This window comes from Eriocheir sinensis, chromosome 64 (assembly GCF_024679095.1).
Source record: "Eriocheir sinensis breed Jianghai 21 chromosome 64, ASM2467909v1, whole genome shotgun sequence".
NCBI lineage: Eukaryota > Metazoa > Arthropoda > Malacostraca > Decapoda > Varunidae > Eriocheir > Eriocheir sinensis.
Genome location: NC_066572.1, coordinates 7,384,796 through 7,404,827, shown reverse-complemented (window position 1 = coordinate 7,404,827; position 20,032 = coordinate 7,384,796). Strand labels below are relative to the sequence as shown.

At 45.7% G+C, this 20,032-nt stretch overlaps 1 protein-coding gene across 6 annotated transcripts in view; it reads left to right on the top strand.

Annotated features, from left to right (window-relative positions):
* The window catches only part of LOC126987356 (zinc finger protein OZF-like), a 148,246-nt gene that overhangs the window by 114,662 nt on the left and 13,552 nt on the right, over positions 1–20,032 (top strand). For 2 of the 6 annotated variants that reach the window (XR_007740801.1, XR_007740799.1), the window contains exon 1: positions 17,027–18,613. The exons of the other annotated variants lie outside the window; for them this stretch is intronic. The gene's annotated coding sequence lies outside the window, so the exon portion shown is untranslated. Of the gene's footprint in view, positions 1–17,026; positions 18,614–20,032 lie in introns of those variants that run through there. 6 annotated transcript variants of the gene reach the window in all.

Sequence of the window (20,032 nt, the reverse complement as noted above, 5' to 3'; positions counted from 1 at the left end):
ACGAGAATTTTTTTCATGAGGTATACTAATTGAATATCTAAATTACTTATATGAAACATGATAAACAATGTATACAAATTAAGCTTTTATCAATATTGCAAAAAAGTTAAAAGATAAATGTAAGATATTACAGTTACACCCAAAATGTTTATGCAAAGTTAGCAGCATCACTTACGGTCAGAATGCGTGTCTCTGTCAACCTTAGGGATGCAAAAAGCATTACTTCTTTGAAGAGATGGGAAACCAGAAACACGAGGGGGTTCTGGAATTGTGCTTAGGCTTGGCTGCATAGTTGATGTATCTCCAGATGAGTCAGAGCAGTCTGTGTCTTCATAAAGTGTTTTACGCTTCAATCTGTAATGATAAATCCTGAATAATAATTTCAACACCTTTGAATTAACATCCTATCAAAGGTGCAACTTCAAAGATTAACTAACTGCAATCCCCAACTTGTCTGTGATTGAATGTGTACCATAGGAAATCAGGGGACAGTATGAGCCTACATGAGGCCAAATAATACCTCAACAGGAAGAAAAATACTCACCCTAAAAGCCAAGTACTCACACTGGATAGGTAGGCCAACTTTCCCCAGGCATGACTTGGTCCTTGATAGCCTTTTGAGTTTTCTGGGAGTCTCTGTATGGAGGCCATCTACATTTTCTTTCATTTTTTGAAAGCCAAATGCTTGGAGCAACATCCACCTCTTGTGTTTCAACAAACACAACTACACAAAACTCTTTGGAAGTCATGCTGATTGATTGAATCACTGTGGCTGAAGGCTGTGAACAAGTGGAAAAGCAGCAAATGAATTTTGTGATAATTGTATCAGCAAATATTTTCTTTGGATTGCCATGTAAGAAGATATCTTCAAATCTTTTTGCAGTGTTTTAACTTTGTAAATTCCTAAATTTTCAGATGATAATGGGTAATGAAAAACAATTTCCTTAACCTGATATACTTGATATATTATACTTATATTATTAGGCTCACATTTATTTGAAATAATATTTTGAATGCATCCAATTTCATTGTTAATCATTACTCCTTGATCAGCAGGTGTGACTTTAAAACAGTATTTTTCCAAGTATAATTCCTTGTACTGCTGGCATACCATTTCATCAACTAAAGGGCCTTGTGCGTGAATCTTTTCAGGACAGGATAGATATGTTCTTCCACATCCATACTTATATTTCTTTCTGAAATCCTATTGATAACTTGAGATAAAGGGAAGTTGGGTTTCCTCAAGAGATTTTTTATGACTCCCAAAAAGTTTTCAAATTCAAATGCCGAAAAACTATCAAGAGTACCATGTTTTGCAACATCATCAGGTAGATGCCACAAATTACGAACATTGTAAACAGCATATCTTTTCCCATATATCTGGATAAAGTGCTCAGTGAACTTGAGTAAATAGTCTTTTGCATACTCAACAGAATTTGGAATATCTTTTCTGGACAAGAGATTGACTGCACTGAACAGCAACATGAAATTGTTATATATGTTGATGTCAGTGGTATCTTCAAAACCACAGGGCCTGTATAGAAGAAAACTTCTTGACTCATTTGCTTTGAATCTATCAAGTTCATCTAGCGACCTTGGTTTACGGTTGAATTCATGAGCATGAATTTTGCTACATTGACCAGGTTTTTAGATATTAAGTTTTTCTTGTGAGAGCCTATCCTTACATTTAAGGGTCCTTTGAGCCAAAGATTGAGAAGTTTTCTCATAACACCCAAATACACTAAGTGCATAGGATCCAATGCAAATTTTGACACTAAACAATTTGTCATATTCAGCTTTGCAAGAGGGGATATACCTCGGTGGTGATTACTGTCACTTTGAGCAAGAAAATTTTCATCTGATCGTGGTAGAGAATTCAATTCTGGAAATACCACAGTTCCAGCCTCATATTCCCCCACCTGTTGACACCTCTCACATCCTGAGTAACCATTGTGAGATGTGATTCTTTTAAAGAACTGTCGTGCTGGGGCATCACAAATAAAGGAGGCTGTGTGGACTGGGATAAGATGCTCACCAAGCTTATACCCATTAGATACAAGTTTCAATTCATCAATGAAATCTTTCAAAAATTCATCAACATCATTAGGTTTTGACATGCCATAAAATATTCGTACAACTTCTGGAGAACAGTTGGGTTTAAGTCCTTCACACTGAAAATTAATCAGTATTGTCCAAAATTGTGCTCTAGAGCTCCGATGTAATGGTATGCCATCACAGTTTATTTTCAAAGACAAACCATTGTGTACAAGTAGCTGAATGGACTCTTTAGATGTATGTCTTGTTTCATATTTATCAATAGTTTTGAGCAAACCAAAATGGTAATACTGGCCTCCACATTTTTGTGTAATAAGTGATGTTTGGTTGACTGGAGTTTTGAGCAGTGTGCGAGCCTCTGAAGGAAGGGACGCATCATAATTTAGTTTTAGAATGGTTAACAATGAATTAATAGCTGTGTGAGTTATTTGATTATCAACAGCCCATTGTAGCAGCTGGCTTTGTGCATTTTCTGACACAACTGGAGGTACTTTTGGATGAATTGTGATTTCACAGTCACTATCAAATACTTTTACTTCATTACTAAGTGAAGAACAAATTTCAGTTTGCTTTCTTTTGTGATCATCTGTATTTAACACCTGCTGAGCTCTACAATCTACATCCTGCTTCCCTTCACATGACAATATCACATCATCATCACCATCACCCAGAGTCAGTAGTAGTGTGTGCAAGATTGACACATTGACGAGGGATAGATCGTTGGGCGTGTTTGGGTTGGCTTGTATATGGATGCTGACAACATTTTCTCTTAGCTTTTTGGGCTAATGTCCACTTTGAAGACTTCATCTTTCAAAGATTTATCAAAGATAACTCACCACTTGTGTGTAGAGTGGTAAATTGTTCAACGATGACGGGACGGCTTCTTGGATGAGCCGTTTTACAACGTAAACAATATTTAAGCGGGAAAAGTTCAACTTGATCTTGATCTTGAACGTTCGCTGCCTGTAATCCCGATCAGAAAACGGATAATCCATTTTTTTGTATGTTTGCATAAATGCAGTGTTATACATTAGCTCATGATTGAGGCAAATATGAGGCAAACTGTATCGGGCCAATTTGGTTTTAGTATTAATTGGTTCAATTAACATTTACTGATGTAAGGCCGACACCGCTAATGAAGCGGTTTGCTGCAACAGTCACTCAGCCGCCGCTGCCGACACGACCCCGACAGTAGCCGATGCTGGCCCAATAACCCCATGTTTGCTGGGGAGCAGAGGGCCAGGGTGTGGACGGGCTGTAATTGGGACAGGAAGGAGCGGAGGGCCAGGGTGTGGATGGGCTGTAATTGGGACAGGAAGGAGCGGAGGGCCAGGGTGTGGATGGGCTGTAATTGGGACAGGAAGGAGCGGAGGGCCAGGGTGTGGACGGGCTGTAATTGGGACAGGAAGGAGGGGAGGGCCAGGGTGTGGACGGGTACACTTGGGACAGGAAGGAGGGGAGGGCCAGGGTGTGGATGGGTACACTTGGGACAGGAAGGAGGGGAGGGCCAGGGTGTGGATAGGTACACTTGGGACAGGAAGGAGCGGAGGGCCAGGGTGTGGACGGGCTGTACTTGGGACAGGAAGGAGGGGAGGGCCAGGGTGTGGACGGGTACACTTGGGACAGGAAGGAGCGGAGGGCCAGGGTGTGGACGGGTACACTTGGGACAGACGGCCACGTGTGTAGGGTTGCCACCCTGACCTCAGGAAAATACCAACATCTTACTCTCCAATACGGAACTAACTGTATTTTAAGTTATGGGTCTTGTCTTGTTGCAGTGTAGGTGATGTTCACTTTGGGCGACTTGGGAGTCCACCGCCCCAACACTGTGCCCTACTCCTAGGGCCGCTTTCACTTTATTTGTTTTGATCGTTACCAATGGCGGTGATCAACGCATAGTTTTCCACGTGAAACTGGCCTATGGGGTAGTGGTAGAGGAGGTGAGAGGTGTTGAGAGTGTGTGGTAAGGTGCGGGCTGGGCTCACCCGCAGCCGCCACTACCCCATAGGCCAGTTTTACGTGGAAATACTATAGCGGCAATCACCGCCATTTGTAACGATAAAACAAACAAAATGACTGTGAAAGCGGCCCCTAATGTGCCTCAGCTGGTCAGGGAGGAGCTACTCTCTGCCCCCTTGGAGTAGTCGTGTGTGGGACAGGGGCTCATCAGGGGTCCCCTGCAGAAACAGGTCAAATTTTCTCCTGAAGGTCTCCATGCTGCAGTTTGAGGTGTCCCTGATGTCCCTGGGCAGGCAGTTGAATAGTCTGGTCCCTCGTTGGTAAAGCTGGCAGCATGTATGGACCTAAGACATTGACTGACTGTTTCAATGGATGTCCTGGGGCAGGTGCGCCAAATTGGGGGTGTGTCTGGCGTGTTATCCCTCCTTCAGTTTGTGGTGATGGGTTAGGCACTTGCTTCTTCAGTGTTAATTATGTAGTACTATCTCTTCGTCTTTGGAGGGAGTAGAGTTGCAGAGTCTTGAGCCTGTCCCAGTAACTCAGATTTTTCATTGAGTTCAGCTTCCTTGTGAAGACCCTTTGTGTCTGTTCCAGTCGCTTGATATTGTACATTTTGTGTGGGGACCACAGATGGCACAGGTATTCCATTTTCGACAACACCAGGGACTTACAGAGCGGGAGGAGGTGTTCGGGTTCCCTCGTCTTGAAGGTGCAGAGTATCCATCCTGTCATCCTGCTGGCCGTCCTTGTGATGTCAATGTGCTCAGTGGGTGAAAAGTCATTACTAACTAGTACCCCCAGGTCATGTACGGAGCTCTTCTCTGCAATTTCTTGACCTTTCACCTGGTACTGTGATCTTGAGGTGGCCATTTTCCCCATATCTTATTAATTCAACTTTATTTTTGTTCAAAGACATGTTGTTGTCCTAACCTAACCTAACCCAGCCCTAAAATTTCTGTGGCCTGCCATGACTGACAGCCGCTGCCCACTGCTGGTGGAGGAAGGGGGAAGGACATTGCGTCGCCTTCTTTACACATAGGTGTTTTAAGACAACCCATAACAAATACATCATTTTTCTGTTGGTATCCAAGGCGGTGGCTGAGTGGTTAGCGTGCCGGTCCAGTATTCACTGCGTCGTGGATGATTTGGGTTCGAATCCGCCGCTACCAAGCTTCTGGGTATCAAGAAGACCCGGACCACCCCTCTTCACCCACAGTCAGCTGGAATGGTGGAGAGGTTTAATTGGACGTTGGGCCAGGAGTTGGCCAAGCAGTGCAACAATGATCAGTCTTCATGGGATCAGAAGCTGCCTGCGCTTCTCATGGCCTACAGGTCTGCCGCCCACGAGACTACGGGGTATTCACCGGCAAAGCTGATGTTTGGACGTGAGCTGCGATTGCCGGTGGACCTACTGACAGGAAGGCCTCCTGGGGAAAGCCTTCCAAGGGACGCCTCCAGTTTTGCCCGTCAACTAGAGGAACGGCTGGAAGAGGTGCACCATCAAGTCCGAGGTGCCTTGAAGTTCTCCGGGGAGGCTATGAAGCGTGGTTACAATATGAGGGCAAGCCACGTTGACTTCAAGGAAGGAGACCAAGTCTGGCTTTACAACCCGCAGAGGAAGAAAGGACAGTCTCCGAAGTTACAGAGCCCCTGGGAAGGCCCTTATACTGTGCTAGAACGCCTCTCCGACGTGACTTACCGAATCCGGAGAACGGAAAAGACCAAGTCGAAAGTTGTCCACGTCAACCGCCTATGGAGGTACCACGGTCCGGGAAACTACACCTGGAACAACTACAGACACGCAGCCGACGAAAACGTCGGGACGTCCAGGACCGAGAGGAGGTCGACGACGACATAGGCCTTCTGGACCCTTCAGCCGAGGGAGATAACCTCCCGGCTTCGGCAGATGTTCCAGGGACACCCCAAGAAGCGGACGACGACGAGGCGCACCAGGAGACAGACGTGCAGGAGGCACCGAGCAGAAGACAGAGACAACGCAGGCGTCCACAGCGATACGACGATTATTATGTTTTTGATTAATTCTCTTATGTTTATATATAGTTAAGTGTGTGATCGGGACGATCACAATTAAGAGGGGGGGATAGTGTTGTGCTGGAAGCTTCCCCCGGCGACCGTAGGCCTCTAGAAGGCTCCGGGAGAAGCGAACAGGGGGGTGGGGAGCAAGGCGAGCCGTCTGCGCCCCGTGGGACGCGGCCAGACGCCAGGCAGGAAGTGTTGCCAACTCGCATATATTTTTGCTACATGTTCTTGTATGATCTAAAATATACTGTAACATTCTAGACTGTACTGTTCTGGATATATATATACACTTGGGACAGGAAGGAGCGGAGGGCCAGGGTGTGGACGGGTACACTTGGGACAGGAAGGAGCGGAGGGCCAGGGTGTGGACGGGCTGTAATTGGGATAGGAAGGAGCGGAGGGCCAGGGTGTGGACGGGCTACACTTGGGACAGGAAGGAGGGGAGGGCCAGGGTGTGGACGGGCTGTAATTGGGACAGGAAGGAGCATAGGGCCAGGGTGTGGACGGGTACACTTAGGACAGGAAGGAGCGGAGGGCCAGGGTGTGGACGGGTACACTTGGGACAGGAAGGAGGGGAGGGCCAGGGTGTGGACGGGCTGTAATTGGGACAGGAAGGAGCATAGGGCCAGGGTGTGGATGGGTACACTTAGGACAGGAAGGAGCGGAGGGCCAGGGTGTGGACGGGTACACTTGGGACAGGAAGGAGGGGAGGGCCAGGGTGTGGACGGGCTGTAATTGGGACAGGAAGGAGCATAGGGCCAGGGTGTGGATGGGTACACTTAGGACAGGAAGGAGCGGAGGGCCAGGGTGTGGACGGGTACACTTGGGACAGGAAGGAGGGGAGGGCCAGGGTGTGGACGGGTACACTTGGGACAGGAAGGAGTGGAGGGCCAGGGTGTGGACGGGTACATTTGGGACAGGAAGGAGCGGAGGGCCAGGGTGTGGACGGGCTGTAATTGGGACAGGAAGGAGCGGAGGGCCAGGGTGTGGACGGGCTGTAATTGGGACAGGAAGGAGCGGAGGGCCAGGGTGTGGACGGGCTGTAATTGGGACAGGAAGGAGCGGAGGGCCAGGGTGTGGACGGGCTGTAATTGGGACAGGAAGGAGCATAGGGCCAGGGTGTGGACGGGTACACTTGGGACAGGAAGGAGTGGAGGGCCAGGGTGTGGACGGGTACATTTGGGACAGGAAGGAGGGGAGGGCCAAGGTGTGGACAGGTACACTTGGGACAGGAAGGAGCGGAGGGCCAGGGTGTGGACGGGCCACGCGTGTGTAGGGTTGCTACCCCAACCTCAGGAAAATACCAACATCTTACTCTCCAATAAATAAAAGTACGATGAAAGAGAAGGTTTTTGCCTTAGGCCAGTATTTATGTTATGACTACAGTACCCTCTCCAGTTTCGTGCTCGCTTTGTTCCGAAGGTGTAGCGCTAAACTCGAGGGTCGCGAAACTCAAGGTATTGAAAACACTGAAAAAGCGCTTATTTGTTCCGACCCGTGGAGATTTAAAAAATTTTTTTTTTTATGTGGCTTATGGCGCCGGTAAACTATCCATCTGAGCCTAATGGTCGGCCCCGAGCCTGTCATGGCGCAGGCAACTGTTTATAGTGGTGCCATTATAATTGGGTCATGCTGCCCCCCGGAGCTCACTTTTTTTCCTCCTTTACTCCCTTGTTATCTCAAAATACGTACCTTGGAAAAAGAAAGGAAACAGAAAGAGAGAACGGGTCATTTTAAAGCCACAGATGAAGCCTTACGATTGGCTGAGCTCTGAAAACACGCTTGTGATTCGCTGGGAGTCCAATGACGTCATCGCCAGCGCTCACCCAATCAGCGGCCTCACTGCCTTATTAACCCGTAGGCTTGGGCTATGGGAAGGCCGAGAAGTGCCCGAGAAACGACAAAACTACTCTGCATTTTGAGACTAAGAAAAGAGCATGGAACGTACATCAGAGTACTCCTCTCATAACCATAAAACCGTTACAAATATTTACTTTTACTCAAACTCCATTCTTTTTGGGTGATGTTTGTTACAAAATAAACAGTCTCGTGATGCGTGGCATCTAGCCAAGAGTCGCTTGTTGTGTACTACAGAGAATTTGCCAAGTGATCACTGTATGGATAGCTAATTCAGTATGCCACGACCTTACAGCACCACCTATGACAAAAAAGCCCACCTCAAGATCACCCACCCACCACATTGACCTAGGGCATTCATGGTGGGTTGCGCTATGCCACCACCGCCTACAATTAGCTCGAATTAGGCGTTTTATGGCGAGCCCTTTTTAGGGTCCACCGTACCACAGCCACGACTCGTGAAAGCCTAAAAAAGGGTCTGCCCACGTTCTCGGGTTAAGGAGGGCGCCCGGGGGGGTCCCTCCTGGGCACACAGTATGTCCTATGGCTTTGAAATTTTAGTATGTTGTTTGTTGGTGTAAGTGTATGACATTCTGTGAATTTTGTGAAATTTGGGTGAATGTGTAGAGGAGACTCAAACAAAGCATAAAATCTTATTTTTGTTTCACAGACTTTAGTTGAAAAAAATATACCAAAGAAACTTTGTGTATAGATCTACATTTATCATTTTGTAATTTTTTTCATTTTTTGTTCTGGCTTAAAAAAATTGAAATTTATTTTCACTAATAATTTTCTCCACTTTTTCTCCCATTTTCTTTTTACATTTTAAAAAATGTACAAAATGAGAAAAATTGCCGTTTAGTTGTAGATTATATTGATACCTTACAAAAGACTGTCAGACGTTTTGTCGATTTTGTGAAATTTTTTGAAGTGTAAAAAACAAATTTTCAAGATTTTGGCTCCTCAAGATTTTTTTTTCCATTTCATGTGTCTTGCCATTTGTATTCATTTGATTGTCATGAAATGTTCACATATGATTGTTTATACCTTGTTCACTTACTGGGCCGCCAGTGTGCTGAGCAGATGTTTCACTTGTTGCATATTGGTACATCTGTGGCTCGAATAGCCCTTTCTATAAACTTCTACAAACATGAGTATATAAACAATTTTTGGGTAAATTTGTGTTTATCATGACTGCAGATGTGTTGCAATGGTACCAGGTAATAAGTTGAAAATGATAAGGTAATAAATATATAGCTATGTAAAGGCATCCAAAATACATTTAAAGTTTGGTGACATTTTGCTTCCAAATATAAGCATTTCATTATGTAACAGTAATCAACTGTAGAGGCAAATGCCCCTCATATCAAACAACGTAAAAAAAAAATCCTGATAAATGAAAATCTTGCTTTCATAACAAAAAAATAATGCTCCAGATCACTACTTACTAGTACTTGGAATATTAGATTATCCCAATGTTTGATTTATTATAGTGTATTTTACTGAACTGTAGAGGGAAATACCACTCCGCAAATAACGTAAAAAAAAAAAAAAATCCTTATAAATTAAAATTTTGCTCATAACAGAGAAGAAAATAATGTTCCCCATCCTGCTCTTCATCTGTTTCTAACTCGTCACTTTCCTCGGAGAGCTCATCATCTGGGTCATCTGAACTGACAAAAAACCTGAATCATCTGAATCACCAGATGAGGTATCCGATCGCCCTCCTTAAAAGACGGTCGGGTTCATTTCTGTTGAAAAGGAGGGAAAAAAACATTATTAATAGTTTTTTTATGTACAGCTCATCAAAATGTAAGATATTGTATTGACACAAACTCGTATAATAATCATAAAAACTAAACCAAATAGCAGAACAAGACTATATCGTCAGTGCGTCGCGGACTGGTACATATATGCGCCAACCCATGCCTGGTACATTGGTGCACCAATACGCGGCAGAGGGAAAAAATATTAGTGGTCCACGATTTGGTATATATTTGTACCGTGGATTTTTACACTATACTACAGGCTATCCTCTCATAATGGTACATAACTCCTCTCTCTGCAAAAGTCCAACGGACACTGGTGTGGTGGGCGCCGTGAAAGTTCCGCGGAGCAGGCAAGAGTGCTGAGTTGCCAAACGCTATTGTAACAGTCCCAGGTTCGACCCCTGGTCATAACAGGTTGAAAAATAAAAAAAGGGGAGGAAGAGGAAGAATAGTGACGCTATTATTCCTCAGCCTCACAGAGAGTGTACGGCTGGGTTCGATTCCCTGCTGTTCTCTCTCTGTAAGCTGCCACCAGGAGGTTGTAATATGGCACAACCCCCAAAGCCTGTAAGCGAGGAACGGCAGTTCTATGAACCAGGTGGGACGGAACTAAACTAACTGGTTAGTCCCCAGACTCTCCCTGCCCTTGCAGGCCAGGTAACACTTGACCTTAACAACTGTCCCACCTGGTAGATAGTGTCTGTCGCTCCCCAGCTTACTATGGGTTGTTCCTTGAGGTAGATGGTATCCTCAGTCCAAAGTTTGGTAGTGTGGGGTCGTGGTTACCTTCGGAGGTCGTGGTGGGGGAGATTGCGAGACTGCACCGTAGGCTAGGAAGGCTGTATGCATTAATACAGGACATAGGCAGAATACAATTTATTGGTTTGTTTCCCAAGTTCCCTTCCCCCTAACAATAATCCTCACTAGACGAGGGAAGTGTAGCATGTTTTGTTTATAACTGTGAAAACCTTTCTTCTAATCCCTAACATTCTTATGGATAAATGCTACACACGAGAGAGATGAACATATGTAGGTATATATCACAGGGCTACCGCCCGATTGGCTAGACAATCCGATATCAACTTCCTGCATCGGCGTGCACACACACCAAAAAACACTCATAAAAAATAGGAAGAAAAGAGTTTAGTATGAGGAAAGATCAGACCGTTACAGCTAACGGGGGTCACTGTTAGCCCTCGTCCACACAGCGGGGGCCCCTGACCCATTTGACACAATTTCCTTGGCTGGTGGAGGCCTGAGAGCTCCACAATTTGCGGTCGTGCGTGGCCTACAGGGGGGGGTTTGGAGCGGTTTACTCCATTCACAAGCCTGGTGGTCTCCGGGGGGGGGGCAGGGACTGGAGTGTCTCGCCCTTACCTTTGCTCAGTTCAGGCACTCATGACTGAGGGCATGACCCTTGTCAACCACTGGCGTCTGGGTCCATTCCCGACTCAATTGGGCGGCTTCAAGATGGCGGGCATTCGCCTTCCCTACCCCTGGACACCGGCCTTCGGCTGTCTCTCGCCACCTACGCCGTGCAGAAGATTAAGTCTAGAATGAATCACTAATGAACGTCGGCTAGGGCTATCTCTCACTCCCAGGCAGCCGTACTCTAGCGAGCTGTGAGCTTACCTCCGCCGTGCGGGAAGGTTAAGTCTAGAATGAATCATGCCAGCCGGAGCGGTTGCCTCGCTACCTTTCCCTCTGACGTGGCCTTCCCCAGGTTCTAACACTTTTCCTTCTCGCCTTTCAGCTTTGTACATTAATCTATCCTTCCTCTGCCTTTCTGAGGTTGTCTTTTTGTGTGTTGATTCTAAACTTAATTTTCCTTTAACGTAACGTATAAATATATAAAAATATATGGTTAGAGTGGATTTATATCAGGGGTGCCAACTCAAGCTGTGGTTCGTATTTCTCGTTCTCTTCCCTTACCTACTTATAACATATTAACCGCTACGGGTATTGTTTTGGCTGAGGAGAAACTGGATCCGGTAAATAACCATGGCCAAGTACAAGGGGGTATTCCCAATTTTCCCAGCTGGCTTTTAACTGGCGTCCACGGTGTTGGTATGCTGGCGGGTATGTTACACTATTAATGTGTTAACAGGCCTTAAAACTATCAAGCTTGCAGCTTTGGTCGCTGGATATTGTCCATTTACGTGTAGTTCTGACTTAGTATTGTTACGAATATCGCTTCAGATTTATTTAGGTTAGTTCAAAAGACATATTTATCAATGAATATATTATTGCATTAGTTTATTATCAGTACACGCACTATTTGCCTGACCCGGTGGCCTGTGGCTTGCCTTCGGTGCACCCACCACCGCCCTGATCCCTCCCACCAACTTCAGTTTCCTTACCAGTCTTTATTTATTTATTTATTTATTTATTTATTTTTTTTTTTTTTTTCAGCACATGACTTTGTGTCCCAATGTCCACCACTGGTGTTAGTGTTGAAGTGAGGCATCGAGACAGTTGCTGTGGTCAGTACTTGTTCCGTCCCTGCTGCCGCTGACTTCAGGACTCCTTGGTGCATCCCTCGCCTTGCCTGCTCAATTGGTCACTGAGTGTGGCTTTGAAGCAACCTCGCTGCCTTCTCCAGCATCTCTGAGGTTCCTCAAGGCCAGCCAACTCCTCACATCCAGAGTAGTGTTGCAGTGGAGGCTGCAAGGCGGGACAGCAGCTGGAGTGGCTGGGATCAGCAGGAGCAGACTGCTACTGGTGGGAGGTTCAGGAGTGATAAAAAACACCACCAACACAACAACCAACAACAACAACAACTGCTGGCCTCTTCATCCACAAAGGGGGAAGTTTGAATTTCAGAAGTGTGAGAAGATCTGAGAATGAGAGCAAGTTTACTGACCAAAGCCAAGAGTGTGAGAAAAGACATGCAGGGAAGGATGACCTCAACAACCACACACTCTGGTGTAAGACCTCATGAAAGTCAGGAGTGTGGCAAAAGGTTCAGTAATAGGAGTAACCCCAAACATCACACCCTTACACACACTGGTGCAAGAAACCATGAGTGTGAAGTTTGTGGGAAATGTTTCAATCATAAGGGTCACCTCAACACACACACCCTTACACACACTGGTGCAAGAAACCATGAGTGTGAAGTTTGTGGGAAATGTTTCAGTCTGAAGGGTAACCTCAAGAAACACACTCTTACACACACCAGTGCAAGAAATCATGAGTGTGAAGTTTGTGGGAAATATTTCAATCAGAAGGGTACCCTCAACAAACACACCCTTACACACACTGGTGCAAGAAATCATGAGTGTGAAGTTTGTGGGAAATGTTTCAGTCAGAAGGGTACCCTCAACACACACACCCTTACACACACCAGTGCAAGAAATCATGAGTGTGAAGTTTGTGGGAAATGTTTCAGTCAGAAGGGTAACCTCAACACACACACCCTTACACACACTGGTGAAAGAAATCATGAGTGTGAAATTTGTGGGAAATGTTTCAGTCAGAAGGGTACCCTCAAATTACACACTCTTACACACACTGGTGAAAGAAATCATGAGTGTGAAGTTTGTGGGAAATGTTTCAGTCAGAAGGGTACCCTCAAATTACACACTCTTACACACACTGGTGAAAGAAATCATGAGTGTGAAATCTGTGGAAAATGTTTCACTGAGAAGGGTAACCTCAAATTACACACTCTTACACACACTGGTGAAAGAAATCATGAGTGTGAAGTTTGTGGGAAATGTTTCAGTCAGAAGGGTAACCTCAAATTACACACTCTTACACACACTGGTGAAAGAAATCATGAGTGTGAAGTTTGTGGGAAATGTTTCAGTCAGAAGGGTACCCTCAAATTACACACTCTTACACACACTGGTGAAAGAAATCATGGGTGTGAAGTTTGTGGGAAATGTTTCAGTCAGAAGGGTACCCTCAAATTACACACTCTTACACACACTGATGCAAGGAGTCATGAGTGTGAAGTTTGTGGGAAAAGATTCAAACTGAAGAGTATATTGGACAGGCACCTCTTCAGACACTCTGGTCATAAAGGGTTCAAGTGCGATGTTTGTGGGAAATGTTTCACGACTAAGTATGAGATTGTCAGGCACATGAAGGTCCACTTCTCCTGAGGTGCTGTGCTGATTCAGTTCTGCTGTGTGTGTGAGTGCAAGTGTTTGTTGTGGTGGTGTTACAGGGCTGTGTGTAGCACAGAGAACAGAAAATATTCATCTGTTGGAACAAATGGTGACTGTGACGGCATGATCTGTTATTCACTTTCCACCCCAGGCTTCATGTGGTTGGTGGGTCCTGTGGAAGGTCTGATCTTTTTGGTGACTGTGCTGGGCTGGCTGTTGTGGCCTGGGCTTATTGGTCAAGTGTGTGTGTGTTAATAGTAATAATTTAGTGTATTTGGTCTTGCCAGTCGCTAAGCTAAAAATGTACACATTATAAACACATTGTAAAGAACAGTAGGTAGGGGTTCAGGGATCTAACACATCAGTGGGAGGTTGGAATGATAGTGGTGGGAGGGTTGAGTGCAGTGTGGTGGTGCCGGGGAGGACATCCTCTTCCAGATGGTGGCAAGGTGTTAGTCCCAAGGTGTGACATTCATGTAGGTGTGAAAGAGGGGTGACGATATGATTGAGCACATGCTACTTGAGTGATGTATGTATATAAGAGAGAAAAGGGGATTATGGTAACAGTTGTGACTGAATGGAATAGGATGTTGGAGAGGGATGTAAAAGGTTAAATGCATGCAATATTATTTCAGCTGAGGTCATTTTCAAAGCAGACAATTGTTGTCATTCAGTAGATCATGTCATTCTTAATCATCAGAAATCATTTTCAAGACTCAATTCTGACCTGTCACATTGCGTAGATCTTGTCATTCTTAGTCAGTTGAGGTCATCTTGAAGCCAACAATTCTTGTTTCATAGTTCAATTCTTGTCATTTTCCCTCTTTTTGTTCCTCAGATATATTTTTCAAATTAATATCATATTTATTTCCATTTATTTCATTTTGGGAGCAGGCATTAAGGCCAGGTTATGTTAGGTTACCTTATATTTAGTTTAATTAGGTCAGATGAGGTTAGGTTACATTTAATTTGATTAGGGTAGTTAGTTTTAATTGTGTTCAATGAATGTGTAATATGCTTCAGTTATATAATGTGTACTCGCCATTGCCAATGGAGCTTGGGAATAATAACACATGACTTAGTCATTCACTTTGTTATTGGATTAACCTGCAGTTTGAGTATTACAGCTTGATGTAGCACGTAACAGCTGATACAGCACAACAAATAAGTAATTACTGAGAAATCATCTATACAGGAAGGTAGTTGGTGTGGAAGAGAAATGGCTACTAACTCTGCCCTGTGCACAGGGGGTGATAAGTGGTGCCACAAAGAGATGCTCAGGGCTGAGAAATGTAAATCAAGTAGTGGTGCATTACAGGTGCCCAGTTTGTGAAAGAGGACAGGAAACGGAGGAAATAGGTAACTGGAACTGTGTGGCAAAGCAGAAGGAGGAAAGGACCTGCAGAAGCCACTGCCTCAACAGACTATTGGAAATGGTTTGACTATAGTAAGTCTGCTGGTCAACAGAAAAATATTCTTAATGTCGTGCCTGGCATGGGCACTCCTTAATAATGTTGGTTAATTATACCTCAAAGTAGAATTAATTGTTGATCACTTAAACCAGAGAGTAAAATTAGTAGTTCATTTACCAAGTCTAATAAGGCACCGTTATCGCACACAGGATTATCATCTGCCAAATAATATGGGTAGCGTGACTTTAACACTATTACTTAAGGTAAATATATTTGTTTAGAGATTCTGATGATGAACTAAGGGTCAAGGGACAGGATTCAGCCATACAAGACTAAATTGTCGCTCATAACACTTAGAACTTAGTCTAATTATAAACTAACATGTAAACACAAGAAACAAGTAGCACCAACACACGAAGAAAACCTATTGTTATGCCGGACGTGTTACTTGGGTTCCGTGTCGCCGTCAGGAGACTCCGTGAGAGGGAGATATGGAAACACCTTGCACAGCTTCTGTAGTTTAATATTCTTCCTTAGTTGTACAATTCACTCTTGACTCTTCACTGACCACTAGCTTACTATGACTGGGACTAACTCCTCTCGCCCTCTCCTATATATACCGAACAGTACAGTCTAGAACGTTACAGTATATATTAGATTATACAAGAACATGTAGCAAAAATATGTGCGAGTTGGCAACACTTCCCGCCTGGCGCCTGGCCGCGGGGCGCGGGCGGGGCCGTGCTCCCCGCCCCGCGACACGCTCCACCCCGAGCCGTCCGGAGTCACCGAGCCCCCGGGGGCAGCGTCCAGCACAACACAATCCAGTGTTCCCCCAAACAAGTGGGAAAAAACCGGCTCACTCAGTCTAACATCACTCATCAACTTAATTAAGCCGTGACTACAACTACCGAGTGTTTGCGCTCCACCGTGGTTACCCCTGATAATGACACACACACCATTTGTCCTTTACCCTCTTTCCTCCTCCCGCACACAACCCCCAGGGCATGCTGGCTTGGGTCCCGACAGCAGTCAGCCAGCCTACCATCAGACACACTTACTTCGACACCTCTGTCTGGGGCGATACCTCGTATAAGAGTCCTTAAATATAATATTATAGCCTAGGTATATTGAACACTTCTATGTATGTGAGGCCAGTTATGCTATTCGAAGCAACAAGTTGAAGAGGATGACATGGAGCCAAGAGTGCAGAATGCTGAGATACATGGGCCATGTGAGATGGACAAGTAGGTTATCAAACTAGGTGATAAGAATGTGTGGTGTGGAGGTGGTGCCCCTCTTGAAGATCTGTTAGGCAGCATGTTGGTAACCCTCCGCCACTTGTCAATGGTTGAAAACTCTCAACGTCTTGCAGTGGGAGTCAAGTCCTCTGGATCACCACGTTGTTTTGTTCTTATGCCTCCGACTGTGAGTTGTGCACATTTACATTTGAAAGTAATCTATTACTAACTGCAAGGTCTACATATATGCCTACCTTTTCTCAGGAAAAGAAGTTTCTAATAATTTCCTGCCTGACAACTTGACCAGGAATCTGTCTGTTGTTTCTCACAGGCTGAACTGGTACTTCTTCTGCAGCGATCCACTCAGTAGTTGTACAGGAGCATACAAGAAGTCGCAATCTTCATAGTCTTCTTGGGGTCATACTGCAAACTTCCTCCTGACTTATGTAGGCACCTGCACCTTGACTTGAGGATCCCAAAGGTCCGTTCGACAACGCATCTTGTCCTGCGAGGACTTGTTGTATCGTTCCTCCCCAGGTGTTGTCAGGCTTTTTTTTGTTTTTACAACAGAGGAGGCAGCTCAAGGGCACAAAAAAAGAAAACAATAATAAAAAAGCCCGCTACTCGCTGCTCCCAAAAAAATAATTAAAAGAGGTGGCCGAAAGAAAGATCAATTTCGGGAGGAGAGGTGTCCTGATACCCTCCTCTTGAAAGAGTTCAAGTCGTAGGCAGGAGGAAATACAGATGAAGGAAGGTTGTTCCAGAGTTTACCAGCGTGAGGGATGACAGAGTGAAGATGCTGGTTAACTCTTGCATAAGGGGTTTGGACAGTGTAGGGATGAGCATGAACAGAAAGTCGTGTGCAGCGTGGCCGCGGGAGGGGGGGAGGCATGCAGTTAGCAAGTTCAGAAGAGCAGTCAGCGTGGAAATATCGATAGAAGATAGAAAGAGAAGCAACATCGCGGCGGAATTTAAGAGGTAGAAGGCTATCAGTAGGAGGAGGAGAGCTGATGAGACGAAGAGCCTTAGGAACAGAGAGAGGGATAGAATCCGGAAGAGGGCAAAATGGGTACTTCCAAAACTTTATTTGACAACAAAAATAACGTTACTGGAAACGCTGTGCCGAATGGCACACGGGGCACTCATACCAGAGAAGTGAGAAGGAGCAGAGGACTGTGATACCCTCTCCTCAACAGGGCACCCGACGCACTAATACATGAACGTGAATGAGTTGAAAAATTCGGCCAAGGTTAACCACAGTGAGCGCGAGTTTCAAAAACCCCTTAATTTTTGTGCCAAACGGCAAACGGTTTCCATTCTAGGGTTAAGCAGTATAGGATATACGTTGTCAGGTCCGGGGCTTGTATTTGTTTTAAGGGACTGGAGAGCTTTAAGGACTTCATCGGTAGTTATTACAAAGTTAGGCAATGCCTGCTCAAGAGGAGGAAGAATCTTCCTCCAAGAGAGCGACCCGCTGAGGGCCACTCCATGTATTATTCCTCCAAGGATAAAACTAAGCGTAAGGAAAAGAAAATACAAGAAATAAAAGACCATAAATAAAATGCATAAAAAGACAACAACTTAGGGCATAAAAAGTCTCCAATTAGAAAGAAAAGAAGAAAAAATAGGGAAAATAGGCAAATCGGAAAATAGGAAAGCCTGAATATAGTGTGAAGAAGAGAAAAAAGAAGCAGATCATCACAAAAAAAGAAGAAAATACGGAAATAAAAGAAAAATGGGAAAAAATATGTACTAAATCAGAAGAGGAAAACAGGAAAATCTGAATCTAGGTACACAGAAAAAATAAAGAATCAAGAAGGACCTAAGAAGATGTGCAAAGAGGAGATTTGATTGATTGATAGTTTATTGTTGCAGATAAACAAGAGGAGAAGGGAAAAGAAGAAAACAGGGAAATAAAATAAAGAAATGGGAAAATAGGTCAATCGGAAAGGATAAAATCGGAAAGTCTGAATATAGGGAGACAGAAAAGTGAAACAATCAAGAAGGAGCCAAGAAGCTATAAAGGAAGGAGAAGAAGAAGAGGAGGAGGAAGCAAACAAGTCCCCTGTGACATCAAGATCAAGGTCGAGGTCCGCCGCGTGCCCTGAAGTGCCCTGGCAGTGTTTCTCGTGGAGGAGGAGGAGCCCCTCGGCGTGCAGGCCCCCAGGGTGAGTGTGCGGGTGGTGGAGGGCCAGGGTGTGGACGGGCTACACTTGGGACAGGAAGGAGGGAGGGCCAGGGTGTGGACAGGCTACACTTGGGACAGGAAGGAGGGAGGGCCAGGGTGTGGACAGGCTACACTTGGGACAGGAAGGAGGGAGGGCCAGGGTGTGGACGGGCTACACTTGGGACAGGAAGGAGGGAGGGCCAGGGTGTGGACGGGCTACACTTGGGACAGGAATGAGGGAGGGCCAGGGTGTGGACAGGCTACACTTGGGACAGGAAGGAGGGAGGGCCAGGGTGTGGACGGGCTACACTTGGGACAGGAAGGAGGGGAGGGCCAGGGTGTGGACCGGCTACACTTGGGACAGGAAGGATGGGAGGGCCAGGATGTGGACAGGCTACACTTGGGACAGGAAGGAGGGAGGGCCAGGGTGTGGACGGCTACACTTGGGACAGGAAGGAGGGGAGGGCCAGGGTGTGGACGGGCTTTACTTGGGACAGGAAGGATTGGAGGGCCAGGGTGTGGACGGGCTACACTTGGGACAGGAAGGAGGGGAGGGCCAGGGTGTGGACGGGCTACACTTGGGACAGGAAGGAGGGGAGGGCCAGGGTGTGGACGGGCTGTACTTGGGACAGGAAGGAGGGGAGGGCCAGGGTGTGGACGGGCTACACTTGGGACAGGAAGGAGGGGAGGGCCAGGGTGTGGACGGGCTACACTTGGGACAGGAAGGAGGGGAGGGCCAGGGTGTGGACGGGTACACTTGGGACAGGAAGGAGGGGAGGGCCAGGGTGTGGACGGGCTACACTTGGGACAGGAAGGAGGGGAGGGCCAGGGTGTGGACGGGCTACACTTGGGGGTATTATTCTAGTGTTTGCCCATACTCACCCCTCGCAACCAAAATTGGCTAGGGGGCCATTGAGACTTCGGGGAATGCGGTGGTAAACATGAAATGCGTTGCAAATGCATAGTTTTTGAGTTTTGAGGGGTTGAAAAATACCCTAGATGTAGGGAAATTCCTTACAATTACTAAGATGTAGGGAAATTTCATAATTCCGTTTTTTTTTTTTTTTTACAACGTACGGAAACCACGCAAGGTAATTATTGAAAATCACTCCGCACCTCCATATTGTACTTAAGGGCATATTATACATACGGACGATGTGTTTACATGGCGACGCCATTGCAATATGAGCAGCGTTGCCAACGATCCAGTTAGCAATGATACGCTATGTGAGACCAGGTCCACCACGCGTTGTTATTATTATTTTTTTGGTGTGAACACGCACCTTTACCTAATACTATTTCCGATAATACGCTTGGTTAGCGATGGTACGCTTTGTTAGCCATTAGCCCACGCATGTGAGACTAGGTCCACCACGCGTGGTTATTTTTTTTTTTAGAACACGCACCTTTAAGAGGGGGG